The sequence below is a fragment of the Triticum dicoccoides genome, chromosome 6A (assembly GCF_002162155.2).
Source record: "Triticum dicoccoides isolate Atlit2015 ecotype Zavitan chromosome 6A, WEW_v2.0, whole genome shotgun sequence".
Lineage (NCBI taxonomy): Eukaryota > Viridiplantae > Streptophyta > Magnoliopsida > Poales > Poaceae > Triticum > Triticum dicoccoides.
The window spans coordinates 19,847,871-19,864,777 of record NC_041390.1 but is presented as its reverse complement, the minus strand read 5'-3'; positions in this window follow the sequence as shown (position 1 = coordinate 19,864,777).

The following is a 16,907-nucleotide window of genomic DNA, read 5'->3' as shown; positions in this document are numbered from 1 at the left end:
ACATTTTCTTGGAGCAGCGCGATGTCTAGCTAGTAAATATACCGCAGATGTAATATAAAGCCTACATTAGTGCACCAATGAGTTCCTAATACCTCTTCGTCATCATCTCAGGTCTAAAAGGATTTTTATTCATATAAAGGGATATGAGAACCATGGGTGTTTTGGATATGAGAACGTCTATCCACATTGAATTTTTCCAAACCTTTTGAATGTATGATGGGTGGTATACTAATATTCCTAAGGGAAGGAGCTCAAGCTGTACACCCAAGTAGTATTTGGTCTTTCCCAAATCTTACATCCGAAATCTTTCCCATATTGAACTCTTTTATTCAGGATTGTTATAGCTTTGTATTTCTCTCCGATCTATTCGTTTGGTTTGGCCAACTAGATTGACTTATCTTGCAATGGGAGAGGTGCTTTGTGATAGGTTCAATCTTGCGGTGCTCCATCCCAGTGATAGAAAGGAAAATGACACATATTTGTATTATTGCCATTATGGATAAAATGATGGGGTTTATTCATATTGCTTGGAGATACTTTGTCTACATCATGTCATCTTGATTAAAGCGTTACTCTGTTTTTATTAACTTAATACCCTAGACGCATGCTGGATAGTGGTCGATGGGTGGATTAATAGTAGTAAATGCAGTCAGGAGTCGGTTACTTGTCTCGGACGTAATGCCTATATACATGATCATTGCCTTAAATATCGCCATAACTATGCGCTTTTCTATCAATTGCACAACAATAATTTGTTTACCCGTCATATGCTGTGTGTTCGAGAGAGAAGCCTCTAGTGAAAAGAATGGCCTCGGGATCTACTCTTATCATATATAAAATCCAAATATATCTTGCTGCACTTTTTTGTTTTTATTTTATTTTGTATATTACTATATCTATCTACCACTAGGAGATTTGATCCTTACAAATAACCGCCAAGGGGATTGACAACCCCCTTCATCGCGTTGGGTGCAAGTATTTGCTTTTGTGTGTGCAGGTGTTGCTAACGAGGTTCTGTGTGGTTCTCCTACTTGATTGATAACCTTGGTTCTTAGCTGAGGGAAATACTTATTTCTACTGTACTTCCTCCTCCTCTCATCTTCGAGGAAATCCCAACGCAACTCACAAGTAGCAATATGCAGTTAGTTAGTTTTGTATCAGATATGTGGCATGTAATACTTCATGTGCCTAACAAGAAGTTAGCAACCTACAATTCTGTAATAGTGGTTGAGCAAATAATTTTACTCTATTGATGAGAGATCTAGCCAATCCATTTTGAGTATGAACATATGGCACATATTGTTTTAAATGAATGCCCTCAGCCATCCAATGGTCATTGAAAATTCAGCGGCATAATCCATTCAAATTTTGTGATCCTATTTTAGGATGATTTGATCTTTATTGATACTTTGAGAAATTTACTTGGGAAAGGCATGATTTCGCGTGGATAATAGACACACATGTAACCATCTAGTAGATGCATCTATGAGTAGCATAAAATACCTAAAAGTTGGCAATAGTGGTTGAATTGAACGACATATATCTCCTTGAATGTGTTCAAAGAAGTGACTCATTTTACTTTAAGATCAGATGTTTATAAAATCAAATTTCTAGTCGCACATGAGGTGCATACAAAAATCTGATGATTTTGTAAATCTTTATGTTGGAAGGTTGTGACGAATAGAATTGTCAATATTTCTTCTCATCATCCCTATACCAGGATGACCAAGGCGATCATGCCAAGTCTTGAATTCATCAAGTTCTTCAAAAATTATTTTTTACGCAACATGTGGTACGGGTTTTATATAACCTTAGAATTTGCTTCTCAGACCCATTGTTGTTTGTTAAAGGCAAATATAGTATTATTCTTAGAGATCGTTTCCAAATTGGGATTATTTGATCGGATGTCTTTCAAATTTGAAGGGTACGTGTAGATTCGCAATACAAGAGTGCATCACTACTAGGAAAATGCTTACCAGTAGCGCTGGTTTTTTTGCTACCAGTAGCGCTGGCAGACGCGCTACTGCTACGGCGCTACAGCTATTTTTTAGCAGTAGCGCTTGTTTGTCCCAACGCCACTGGTAACTGAAGATAGCAATAGCGTCTTTTTGTAACACACGCTACTACTATCCTAAGTACTAGTAGCGTGCACTTCTCCCCCACGCTACTACTAGTTAATTAGGATTAGTAGCGTGCACCTTTTGCCCCACGCTACTACTAGCTAATTAGGAATTAAAAAAATAAAAATTAGATGAAGTATTCATGGATGGTAATCAGAGACACATCCAGTGCAAGATAAACTAAGGTCACAAAACCATCTCAACTGGAAGAGATCACAAGAATCCATTTAACATCGGACGCACACAACCATCATCGAAACGTGAGTACCTTCCCTAGTGTTCACCACCAACCTAAACAAACCACTTCTCTAGATGTATCTACCAAGGCTCGGAGTTCAGACGCCGGTGGACCCGAATCCTCCCTCCCCCGGACGATGGCGTCGAGGTCCTCCACCTCGGCGACCTTCGGCGTCACGATCACCTGGACGATCATCTGTGTGACGTGGCCGCCGGGCTTCACCGGGTTGAAGAGCACAGCGCCCACCGGGCCGCGTTAGTTAGCGTCGATCACCCTTGCGTCTATGTCGGGAAAGTGAAAACTTGTTAGTATGCAAATATCATCAGTTCAACCAAATCATATATTACAATTCACAAGACCCATTAAGTTAAGGTTTCTTCTCATCTAGCTATTTAAAAAAGCTCATGCCGAAAATATATGCTTAATTTATCACTGGCTATTCAAACTAAATGGTCCCGGAATGCACATGGTTATCATGGATACCAGTCTAGATTAGTACTGTCTATAAAGTTGCAATTCCTAAAGTTGATCATCTCTTAGTTTTGTGAGGAAAATATATTCCTTTTTAGAAAGCGTGCAACTACAAATATCTTCTTACCATCTTAGCTAAGCAATACAGTTAAAAGATAAACACACACCATCTTTTTTTGAGAATATAAACACGTATAATAAATATATGAAAACACCAACTTTTTACATAAAGCAAAGATGAAGAATTTGGATATTCAATCATTATGTGGCACTCACCCTCTTGAGAATGCTGACTCGATCTTGGAATCCATCCATAGCTCACTCATTCTCATGTGAAGAATAAGCTGGTGCTCGTATTGTACCGCGGCCAGGGAATTATGCTTGCTTCATTTGGGGTTAATAATGTTGATAGACTATCGCTGGCAGTAAGACAGCCACTGGTGTTGTAGTGGTTGAGGAAGATGAACATAATACAACGAACACACACAGCTAAAAAGTATGTACTAGTAGAATACGGACACATTACTAAGTGGAGTAGTAGTAGAAGGGACCTAAGCTACAATGCTACACCAAGAAGTGTCATAATTCTGAAGGAAATTGTTCAGTTTAGAAGTATTCAACAGAGACACTTCAATCACAGAGCTCAATATCTACTAGCTTAAATTCAAGTGCAAGGTTTCCATCTACGAAACTATCCACACATATAGTAAACGACTAGTCAGAATACGTAAGCATCAAATCATATACTAGAAGAGTTGGCGGCAGTTACAAAGCCATTCTTCTTAAACTAGTAGGAAGCTTGCCGTTGCAGCGTATTTGGGGGCAGTGGGCATGCTCTCCATGCTTGGTGGAGGGGAGGCGAGGGAGTTGAATGAACGTCCATTTTAAAAAGGGGTAATAGCACGGAAAAGAGAAATTGGCCTCAAGTAGATGAAAATGACAGAACAAAGTTTGAGTGTTATTTCAGTGAAACAACATAGTTTAGTGCCACTTCATCCAACGGATTTCTGTACAGAGCAAAGAAAATAAATATACGAAACCGAAAAAGTGAGTGATTTCTATAAATAAGACATCGCCTATGTAATATGGTTATGAGACAGACAAGCTGAAATATTAGAACAATTTTGTACACAGCAAATTGTACCTTGTCGGCAAGCTGAAGGAGCTCCTTGGCTGTCCCAACATCTGCGGAGGCACACAGGTTGCTCCGCTTGGCCTCCATCACCATGAACAACTTTTTCCCCGTGCGGTTCTTGGCCAACCCCGCCCTCTCCGCAAACCCTTTCCTAACCACCTTCGGCTTAGCCCGACACATCAAATGGACGTATATAAGCATACATACAAATGGTAACAAGAGAAATAAGGGCTGGGCAACAAGGCAGTTTCACTCGTATGTACCTCGTGTGGCTGGTCATCACTCCCCAATTCTAGAGTATGTTTTGACCAACAAGGACCGAGCATTTTTTTCACACCTTTACGGCCTCATTACTCTCCAATTCGGTTAACCTATTACTCCTACATGAGAAGGATGAACAATCAGAATGTGCAGGAAATCATACTTACTAAAGTGATCTTGTCACACACAAGAACAAGAGATGTAAAATAGCAGCAGCAGGTGCAAGCTAACCTAATTAAAGATTCAATTTTCTCCTCTCTGAAGATAAAAAAGTTTCAGTTTGGTTGTGTCACCTAATGTAATTAATTCAGGAACGGCATGAGAGGGATAGAGGGACCTTGAAGAGTAGGAAGAAGCAGACCCGAAGGAGCGGTGGTCTTCTCTTCACTTGTAGGTGGTGCCCTGTGCGTGACCCCTGTGGAGAAGAGAACAAGGATGGAGCCCTGCTACCCTGTGCGTGAGGAATCAAGGAAATCAGGGAAGGTAATCCAAGATGGTCAAGGAAATCAAGGAAGGCTACCTTGGCTTGATGATTTGCAGGCCCGCTCCATCCACTGGGCCATCTCCGTCGAGGTCGTGGCGGATGGATCTGACCTACACGGTCGATCTCCCTCCCGCTTGCCTTGTCTTCCCTAGTGATGAGATGGGGGAAGGAGGAGACGTTGTGGGCGGCGGCCATGCAAGAGATGGATCCACGGGCCAAGTGAGGGGATCGTGGCGGGCGGCGATGGGGAAGAGTGTTAGCTGCATATCATTACCTTGTTTCTGTCTAGATAAACAAATATGCTTGGAAAGTCTGAATCATCTGCATTTGTTTGCTGCTTATCCATCAGTATATGGCAGATTAGTCGTGGACAATTTAATAAAAGAGGGAGATATTATACATCAGCATCATGAGTTGATTTAATAACGAGACATCAGCTCGATCTTACTTAGACTCAAAGTTCACTACTAATAGACTACAACCTAGGTTTATTTTAAATTTTACTGCATGAGATTTCTTGTTTGACATATTCCCCTTTTGCAAATTTTAATGATAGAGATTAATGTATCAATGAAAAAGATAAATATTTTGCTAATGTCCTGTGAATATTGTGTGATGTTTTTGTCGGCATTCTGGGAATAGGGGTCCTCAGACTTGTCTGCCTGCGGCCCGTAGTGTGGCTCTGCAAGCGGGCCCGTATGGCCCATCTTCACCAACAAGCATATAAGACCCTCACGAGGGGCCAAGCCTCGCGAGGCGGACGACGCAAGGCCTCCTCGGGAGCGGCCTCACCAGGCCGGCTCGCAAGGGGCGGAGAGATTAAGGCCAGGCAAACCTCGCGAGGTTCCAGTGACGTGAGCCAAGACGACCAAGACCAGGCGGGCGCCAGCGCACACAGTGTCCTTGTTTCCACTTTGGTGCTAAGCACAAGAACACCTCACCTCAGGAGATTGTTCTTTCCCTTGTACTGTTCATCCTCAGCCCAAGAGGCAATCCACCATCACCACATTGGAGTAGGGTATTACACCACAACGGTGGCCCTAACCAGTATAAATCTTGTGTCTCGTGTGTTGTGAGTTAGTGTGCCTAGCCTAGAGATCGCGAAGTGTTCGAGGGCGTGATCAGTGAGGGAGAGATCTTCGCGTGCACCCCAGTGTTCGAACCTTAAGGGTTTTGCCAGAACCCAAAATCCGACATTTGGCGCGCAAGGTAGGGGTGCGCCGGAGCCTCTCTCCCGCGAGTTGCTACGTCTTGAGCTTGCGTTGGTTTTCCCCGAAGAGGAAGGGATGATGCAACAGAGTAGCGTAAGTATTTCCCTCTGTTTTTGAGAACCAAGGTATCAATCCAGTAGGAGGCCACGCGCAAGTCCTTCGTACCTACACAACACAAAGAGCTCAACGCAACCAACACGATTAGGGGTTGTCAATCCCTTCAAGGTCACTTACGGAAGTGAGATCCGATAGATAATATTTTTTGGTATTTTTGATATAAAGATGCAAAGTGAAAAGTAAAAGGCAAAGTAAAAACAAAACAAGATTAAAGTGATGGAGATTGATATGATGAGAATAGACCCGGGGGCCATAGGTTTCACTAGTGGCTTCTCTCGAGAGCATACGTTTTCTACGGTGGGTGAACAAATTACTATTGAGCAATTGACAAAATTGAGCATAGTTATGAGAATATCTAGGCATGATCATGTATATAGGCATCACGTCCGTGACAAGTAGATCGAAACGATTCTGCATCTACTACTATTACTCTACTCATCGACCGCTATCCAGCATTCATCTAGAGTATTAAGTGAAACACAGAGTAACGCTTTAATCAAGATGACATGATGTAGAGAGATAAATTCTTGCAATATGAAAAAAACCTCATCTTGTTATCCTTGATGGCAACGATACAATACGTGTCTTGCTGCCCCTTCTATCACTGGGAAAGAACACCGCAAGATCGAACCCAAAGCTAAGCACTTCTCCCATGGCAAGAACTACCAATCTAGTTGGCCAAACCAAATGGATAATTCGAAGAGACTTGCAAAGATAAACAATCATACATAAAAGAATTCAGAGAAGATTCAAATATTGTTCATAGATAGACTTGATCATAAACCCACAATTCATCGGTCTCAACAAACACACCGCAAAAGAAGAAGATTACATCGAATAGATCTCCACAAGAGAGGGGAGAACATTGTATTGAGATCCAAAAAGAGAGAAGAAGCCATCTAGCTACTAACTATGGACCCGAAGGTCTGAGGTAAACTACTCACACTTGATCGGAGGGGCTATGATGATGTAGAAGCCCTCCGTGATGACGGCCCTCTCCGGCGGAGCTCCGGAACAGGCCCCAAGATGGGATCTCGTGGATACAGAAAGTTGCGGCGGTGAAATTAGGTTTTTGGCTCCTGTTCTAATCGTTTGGGGGTACGTGGGTATATATAGGAGGAAGGAGTACGTCGGTGGAGCACCGAGGGGCCCACGAGGCAGGGGGCACGCCCTATAGGGGGGGCCCTACCCTCGTGACCGCCTCCGGTACTTCTTGGAGTAGGGTCCAAGTCTGCTGGGTCTTATCCGAGAAGAAAATCACGTTCCAAAAAGGATTTTTTCTGTTTGGACTCCGTTTGATATTCTGTTTCCCCGAAACACTGAAATAGGCAAAAAAACAGCAATTCTGGGCTGGGCCTCCGGTTAATAGGTTAGTCCCAAAAATAATATAAAAGTGGAAAATGAAGCCCAATATAGTCCAAAACAGTAGATAATATAGCATGGAGCAATCAAAAATTATAGATACGTTGGAGACGTATCAGGCATCCCCAAGCTTAATTCCTGCTCGCCCTCGAGTAGGTAAATGATAAAAAGGGAATTTTTGATGCGGAGTGCTACTTGGCATAATTTCAATGCAAATCTTCCTAATTGTGATATGAATATTAGGATTAGAAAGATTCAAGACAAAAGTTTATATTGACATAAAAATAATAATACTTCAAGCATACTAACAAGGCAATTATGTCTTCTCAAAATAACATGGCCAAAGAATGTTATCCCTACAAAATCATATAGTCTGGCTATGCTCCATCTTCACCACACAAAGTATTTAAATCATGCACAACCCCGATGACAAGCCAAGCAATTGTTTCATACTCTAACTTTTTCAAAACTTTTTCAATCTTCACGCAATACATGAGCGTGAGCCATGGACATAGCACTATGTGGAATAGAAGGGTGGTTGTGGAGAAGACAAAAAGAGGGGAAGATAGTCTCACATCAACTAGGCGTATCAACGGGCTATGGAGAGGCCCATCAATAGATATCAATGTGAGTGAGTAGGGATTGCCATGCAACGGATGCACTAGAGCTATAAGTATATGAAAGCTCATCAAAAGAAACTAAGTGGGTGTGCATCCAACTCGCTTGCTCACGAAGACCTAGGGCAATTTGAGGAAGCCCATCATTGGAATATACAAGCCAAGTTCTATAATAAAAAATTCCCACTAGTATATGAAAGTGACATAACGAGAGACTCTCTATCATGAAGATCATGGTGCTACATTGAAGCACAAGTGTGGTAAAAGGATAGTAACATTGTCCCTTCTCTCTTTTCTCTCATTTTTTTATTTGGGCCTTTTCTCTTTTTTTATGGCCTCTATTTTTTTCCGTCCGGAGTCTCATCCCGACTTATGGGGGAATCATAGTCTCCATCATCCTTTCGTCACTTGGGACAATGCTCTAGAAAATGATGATCATCACACTTTTATTTCTCTTACAACTCAATAATTACAACTCGATACTTAGAACAAATATGACTCAATATGAATGCCTTCGGCAGTGTACCAGGATATGCAATGAATCAAGAGTGACATGCATGAAATAATTATGAATGGTGGCTTTGCCACAAATATGATGTCAACTACATGATCATGCTAGCAATATGACAATGATGGAGCGTGTCATAATAATGGAACGGTGGGATGTTGCATGGCAATATATCTCGGAATGGCTATGGAAATGCCATGATAGGTAGGTATGGTGGCTGTTTTGAGGAAGGTATATGGTGGGTGTATGATACCGGCGAAAGGTGTGCGGTATTAGAGAGGCTAGCAATGGTGGAAGGATGGGAAAAAGTGCATATAATCCATGGACTCAACGTTAGTCATAAAGAACTCATATACTTATTGCAAAAATCTAGAAGTTATCAAAGCAAAGTATTACGCGCATGCTCCTAGGGGGATAGATTGGTAGGAAAAGACCATCGCTCGTCCTCGACCGCCACTCATAAGGAAGACAATCAATAAATAAATTATGCTCCGACTTCATCACATAACGGTTCACCATACGTGTATGCTACGGGAATCACAAACTTTAACACAAGTATTCTTTAAATTCACAACTACTAAACTAGCATAAATCTAATATTATCACCTCCATATCTCAAAACAATTATCATGCATCAATCTTCTCTTAGTATTCAACGCACTCAAAAGAAAATTTCACATATCTTGAACACCAAGCATATTTATATTAAGAAAATTACCGTGCTATTAAGACTCTCAAAATAATTTAAGTGAAGCATGAGAGATCAATAGTTTCTTTAAAACAAACCACCACCGTGCTCTAAAAGATCTAAGTGAAGCACATAGAGCAAAATTATAACGCTCAAAAGATATAAGTGAAGCACATAGAGTATTCTATCAAATTTTAATTCATAGATGACTCTCTCAAAAGGTGTGTACAACAAGGTGATTGTGGCACACTAACAAACAAATACACAAATAATACAAGACGCTTCAAGCAAAACACATATCATGTTGGTGAATAAAAATATAGCTCCAAGTAAATTATCGATGGAAGTGGACGAAAGAGGGGATGCCTTCCGGGGCATCCCCAAGCTTTGACTTTTTGGTGTACTTGGATTATCTTGGGGGTTCCATAGGCATACCCAAGCTTAGGCTCTTGCGACTCCTTTTTCCATAATCCATCAAAAGAACTCACCCAAAACTTGAAAACTTCACAACACAAAACTCAATAGAAATCTCGTGAGCTCCGTTAGAGAAAGAAAACAAAAGGCCACTTCAAGGTACTGTAATGAACTCATTCTTTATTTATTTTTGTGTTAAACCTACTGTATTCAAACTTCTCTATGGATTATAAACTATTTTACTAACCATAGATTCATCAAAATAAGCAAACAACACACGAAATACAGAATCTGTTAAAAACAGAACAGTCTGTAGTAATCTGTAACTAACGCAAACTTATGGAACTCCAAAAAATCTACCAAACTTAGACGACCTAAATAATTTGTTTATTGATCAGCATAAATTGGAATCAGTATTTTATCACGTTCTGATGATTTTTAGTAATTCGGGCACTGAACGCAAAGTTTCTGGAAATTACAGCAAGATCAAATAACTATCATCCAAGAAGATTCAATAGGTCTAGCTTGGCACAAACACTAATTAAAACACAAAACCACATCCAAACAGAGGGTAGATGGGTTATTTATTCCCTAACAGAAGAAAAACACAAAAAAAAAATTGGGTTGCCTCCCAGCAAGCACTATCGTTTAACGCCCCTAGCTAGGCATAAAAGCGAGGATAGATCTAGGTATTGCCATCTTTGGAAGGTAATCCATAATTGGCTCTCATGATGATTTCATATGGAAATTTTATTTTCTTTCTTGGAAAGTGTTCCATGCCCTTTTTTAAAGGAAATTGGAATCTAATATTCCCTTCCTTCATATCAATAATCGCACCAACCGTTCGAAGGAAAGGTCTACCAAGAATAATAGGGCAAGAAGGATTGCAATCTATATAAAGAACAATGAAATCTACGGGCACATAATTCCTATTTGCAACAATAAGAACATCATTAATTATTCTCATAGGTTTCTTAATAGTGGAATCCGCAAGATGCAAGTTTAGAGAGCAATCATCAAGATCGCGGAAATCTAGCAAATCACACAAAGTTTTGGGGATAGTGGAGACACTAGCACCCAAATCACACAAAGCATAAAAAATCATGATTTTTAATTTTAATTTTGATAGTTGGTTCCCACTCATCATAGAGTTTTCTAGGGATAGAGACTTTCAACTCAAGTTTTTCTTCATAAGATTACATCAAGGCATCAACAATATGTTCGGTGAAGGCTTTCTTTTAACTATAAGCATGCGGAGAATTTAGCACGGATTGCAACAAAGAAATACAATCAATCAAAGAGCAACTTTCATAATTAAATTCCTTGAAATCCAATATAGTGGGTTTAGCAACATCTAGATTTTTATTTCTTTCAATCCCACTTTCATCAATTTCATCATAAAGATCTAAATACTTCGAATTTTTGGAACGCCTTCTAGGTAAAGTAAGATCATATTCAGTTTCATCAAGAATCATATTGCAAAAAAAAGATTTTATAGGGGACACATCAATAACTTTTAGATCTTCATATTGATTTTCATAAGAATTAGAAGAACACGCTTTAATAAAGGCATCTTTGGAAGCACGCATCCTAGCGGTTCTTTCTTTACACTCATCAATTGAAATTCTCATGGCTTTTAGAGACTCATTAATATCATGCTTAGGTGGAATAGATCTAAGTTTCAAAGCATCAACATCAAGAGCAATTCTATCAACGTTCCTAGCCAAATCATCAATCTTAAGCAATTTTTCTTCAATCATAGCATTAAAATTCTTTTGCGAAGAAATAAATTCTTTAATATTAGATTCAAAATCAGAGAGCATCTTAATATAATTTCCATAAGAGTTGTTGTAGGAATTCCCGTAATTATTAGAAGGATTACTAGGATAAGGCCTAGGATTAAAATTCCCTCTATAAGCGTTGTTACCAAAATTATTGGGGCAACTTATGTGTATGTGGGGCACATAACTTGCCTGTCTGGCAACCTCTTTTTGCCTGCTGGAAAAACCCTAAACAACAGAAAACAAGTGGGAGTTGCTGGTGTTTGTACCATCAATTGCCAGAACATAACACAAATTTGCAAACACACATAAATGAGAGAAGAAAATACACACCCCTCCTCTCCTTATCCACTTAACGGCAACTTCATTAGTGTCTATTTGAGAAGGTTGTTTGTCATGCTATCATGCTATTTATTTAAAAAGCAGAGGAAAAAACTTACATCCAATTTTTCATAAACGCCTGGCCCTTTCTTGTCTTTCTTCATGACTTTGGTTGTGAGATCATCATTCAAAAATGGCCGTCATGGGCAGCGTGCTAGAAATTAGATCATCTACGTCCAATGAATCAAGGTAAAGTATCTGCATTGTTTGGATTAAAGAAGCATCAAACTTCACTCCCATAGTATATTTGAATTAGGAAAAAAAGAATGAACAAACAGAAATTCGTTAATATTGTATTTGTACTTACTACTAGGTGGAAGACACAGCAGCAAACCACTTTCTTCTTCTCCCCAAACCGCATGAATGCTAGCCTTAGTTGATCAATGATACGTATCTATAATTTTTTATTGCTCCATGCTATATTATCTACTGTTTTGGACTATATTGGGCTTTATTTTCCACTTTTATATTATTTTTGGGACTAACCTCTTAACCGGAGGCCCAACCCAGAATTGCTGTTTTTTGCCTATTTCAGTGTTTCGGAGAAACAGAATATCGAACGGAGTCCAAACTGAATAAAATCTTCGGGAACGTGATTTTCTCACCGAACGTGATCCAGGAGACTTGGACCCTACTCCAAGGAGTCAAAGAGGAGGTCACGAGGGTGGGGGCGCCCCCCCTAGGGCGTGCCCCCCTACCTCGTGGGCCCCTCGGTGCTCCACCGACGTACTCCTTCCTCCTATATATACCTACGTACCCCCAAACAATCATAACAGGAGCCAAAAACCTAATTCCACCGCCGCAACTTTCTGTATCCACGAGATCCCATCTTGGGGCCTGTTCCGGAGCTCCGCCGGAAGAGGGCTGTCATCACGGAGGGCTTTTACATCATCCTAGCCCCTCCGATGAAGTGTGAGTATTTTACCTCAGACCTTTGGGTCCATAGTTAGTAGCTAGATGGCTTCTTCTCTCTCTTTGAATCTCAATACAAAGTTCTCCCCCTCTCTTGTGGAGATCTATTCGATGTAATCTTCTTTTTGCGGTGTGTTTGTTGAGATCGATGAATTGTGGTTTATGATCAAGTCTATCTATGAATAATATTTGAATCTTCTCTGAATTCTTTTATGTATGATTGGTTATCTTTGCAAGTCTCTTCGAATTATCCGTTTGGTTTGGCCAACTATATTGGTAGTTCTTGCCATGGGAGAAGTGCTTAGCTTTGGGTTCGATCTTGCGGTGTCCTTTCCCAGTGACAGAAGGGGCAGCAAGGCACGTATTGTATCGTTGCCATCAAGGATAACAAGATGGGGTTTATTTCATATTGCATGAATTTATCTCTCTACATCATGTCATCTTGCTTAAGGCGTTACTCTGTTTTAACTTAATACTCTAGATGCATGCTGGATAGCGGTCGATGAGTGGAGTAATAGTAGTAGATGCAGAATCGTTTCGGTCTACTTGTCACGGACGTGATGCCTATATACATGATCATGCCTAGATATTGTCATAACTATGCTCAATTATGTCAATTGCTCAACAGTAATTTGTTCACCCACCGTAGAATACTTATGCTCTTGAGAGAAGCCACTAGTGAAACCTATGGCCCACGGGTCTATTCTCATCATATCAATCTCCATCGCTTTAATCTTGCTTTGCTTTTTGCTTTGCCTTTACTTTTTACTTTGCATCTTTCTACCAAAAATATTACATCTATCAGATTTCACTCTCGTAAGTGACCGTGAAGGGATTGACAACCCCTAATCGCGTTGGTTGCGAGTAGCTATTGTTTTGTGCAGGTACGAGGGACTTGAGCGTGGCCTCCTACTGGATTGATACCTTGATTCTCAAAAACTGAGGGAAATACTTACGCTACTCTGCTGCATCATCCCTTCCTCTTCGGCGAAAACCAATGCAAGCGCAAGACATAGCAAGAAGGATTTCTGGCGCCGTTGCCGGGGAGTCTACGCAAAAAGTCAACATACCAAGTACCCATCACAATCCCTATCTCTCGCATTACATTATTTGCCATTTGCCTCTCGTTTCCCTCTCGCCCACTTCACCCTTGCCGTTTTATTCGCCCTCTCTCTCTCTATCCTCCCTCTCTATTTGCCTCTTTTGCTCGCTTGCTTTTTGTTTGCCCGTGTGTTAGATTGCTTGTTTGTCGCGATTGCTCAAGATACTACCAAATTGTGTGACTTCACCAATACCAATAATAATGATTTCCTTAGCACTCCGATTGCTCCTCTTACCGATGCTGAATCTTGTGAAATTAATACTGCTTTGTTGAATCTTGTTATGAAAGATCAATTCGCCGGCCTTCCTAGTGAAGATGCTGCTACTCATCTGAATAGCTTCGTTGATTTATGTGATATGCAAAAGAAAAAAGATGTCAATAATGATGCCGCTATTTCCTTTTTTGCTTAGAGATCGTGCTAAAGCTTGGTTTTTGTCTTTGCCTAAGAATAGTATTGATTCATGCAACAAGTGCAAAGATGCTTTTATCTCTAAGTATTTTCCTCCCGCTAAGATCATCTCTCTTAGAAACGATATTATGAACTTTAAACAACTTGATCATGAACATGTTGCATAAGCTTGCGAGAGAATGAAATTAATGATACATAATTGCCCTACTCATGGTTTGAATTTGTGGATGATTATACAAAAATTTTATGCCGGATTGAATTTTGCTTCTAGAAATCTTTTAGATTCGTCCGCGGGAGGCAGTTTTATGGAAATCACTTTAGGATATGCTACTAAACTCCTAGATAATATTATGGTTAATTATTCTCAATGGCATACTGAAAGATCCTCTAATAAAAAAGTGCATGCGATAGAAGAAATCAATGTGTTGAGTGGAAAGATGGATGAACTTATGAAATTATTTGCTACTAAGAGTGTTTCTTCTGATCCTAATGATATGCCTTTGTCTACTTTGATTGAGAATAACAATGAATCTATGGATGTGAATTTTGTTGGTAAGAATAATTTTGGTAACAACGCTTATAGAGGGAATTTTAATCCTAGGCCATATCCTAGTAATCCTTCTAATAATTATGGGAATTCCTACAACAACTCTTATGGAAATTATAATAAGATGCCCTCTGAATTTGAGAATAGTGTTAAAGAGTTTACGAATTCACAAAAGAATTTTAATGCTTTGCTTGAAGAGAAATTGCTTAAAATTGATGATTTGGCTAGGAACGTTGATATAATTTCTCTTGAGGTTGATTCTTTAAAGCTTAGATCTATTCCTCCTAAGCATGATATCAATGAGTATCTCAAAGCCATGAGAATTTCCATTGATGAGTGCAAGGAAAGAACCGCTAGGATGCGTGCTTCCAAAGATGCCTTTATTAAAGCGTGTTCCTCCAATTCCTATGAAAATCAAGATGAGGATCTAAAAGTTATTGATGTGTCCCCTATTAAATCTTTGTTTTGCAATATGAATCTTGATGAAACTGAATATGATCTTCCTTTACCTAGAAGGTGTTCTAAAAATTTGGAGTATTTATATCTTAATGATGAAATTGATGAAAGTGGGATTGAAAGAAATTGAAGGAAATATGCCCTAGAGGCAATAATAAAGATATTATTTATTTCCTTACTAGTAAAATGCCCGTGCGTTGCCACGGGCAATAATACATGTACAAAATTTAGACGTGTCCATTTAATTGAATGACAAAGTTTAGTTGAGGATTATCTAACTCAATGTTGAGATGAAGTAGTACTGAGTTGAATTTAAGAAGAGCACACACATTTCTTTTCATTTAGCATATAACTATCCACTTCATATGAAATATTTGAAGTAAGCTTGCAAAAAATAGCATTGTTCATATTTAGATTAAAAGAATAAGAACTGTAGTAACGTATTGATACAGAGTAAACAAAGCTATTTCACAATGTTGTAATAAAATTACGCATATGCTTCTCCGACTAAAAAAAGTTTATCCCAATTCTCTTCACCAAATCATGCACGACTTGTGGAATATTTTCTACGCATTCATTGTCCTTGTACGACAGCAAGTGTACCAACACCTGATTCTGTAGGTCATAATCGTCCTGCACGTGCATTATGTTGTCATGCAAGGCTCACATCTAAAAGGACACATGAATGGTGAATGTAGAGTACTCACCGGCACAACTGGTAATCCATGTTCATGATCATGCCACACGCGCATAAAGTTTAAAACTAAAAACCCAAACAGATTGCTGGATAGGAGTAAATGTTTTTAGCAATATGATAGATGAAAATGGGGTAGTGCGAGCAGCCTAGCTTTATTATTTCCTTCCCTTCCGCTGAACTCGGGATTTTCTTGCTGCATGTGACGCGCGGCCTTAACTGCCCTGCATCTCGGCGATTATCTTCCCTACATAGGGCAATCTCCGTGATTATCTTCCCTACATAAACGTGATTGCTTCCCTATGATTTATTTACCGATTGGCTAGCGCCATTATCGCATGCAAAAATATCAGGAGCAAGAAAATGGCCAGAGATGTCGCGCTGTTTTATTGTATCGTATACTTTTACTCTGAGTGGAAACATCCCATCCAATGAAAAATTTGGCAGGTCTATGGCGGATAAGACGGAATCACAAAGCAGTCCACTTTTTGAGTCTTTTGATATTCGTTTTGCTAGAAGGACAGCAAATGTTGATACTCATGACTGTGCGTGAGTGGCGCAGAAGCACGTTGGCTGGACCATAGCCCTCATTTTATTCTGCATAGTCTACAAGCTGATAATAAGATGAATGAAATTCGGAGAGGCCGTCTCTCTTTACAAAAATAAAAATAAAGCTGATTGTAAGAACATTATCTTGGTTTGAAAGAAGTGCACATTTTTTTTACTAAAAAAAGTTAAAGCCAGATACACCCTACATTTACGAATTATCTAAAAACCTAATGCACATAATAACTTGTAATGTAAAGTATATTTACAAGTCGCATCTGGGCCTCAAATACGATGCACAAATGATTCATCACCATTTCAGCAAACTACCTTGGAAAGTATATACATCAACTACATTGAAAGTATTATTTTGATTTTACATATCAGAAAAGAGTGAAGAGAATAAAATCTCGAATTAGTGAGATGTCAAGAAGCTTGCAGGTAGGTGATTTG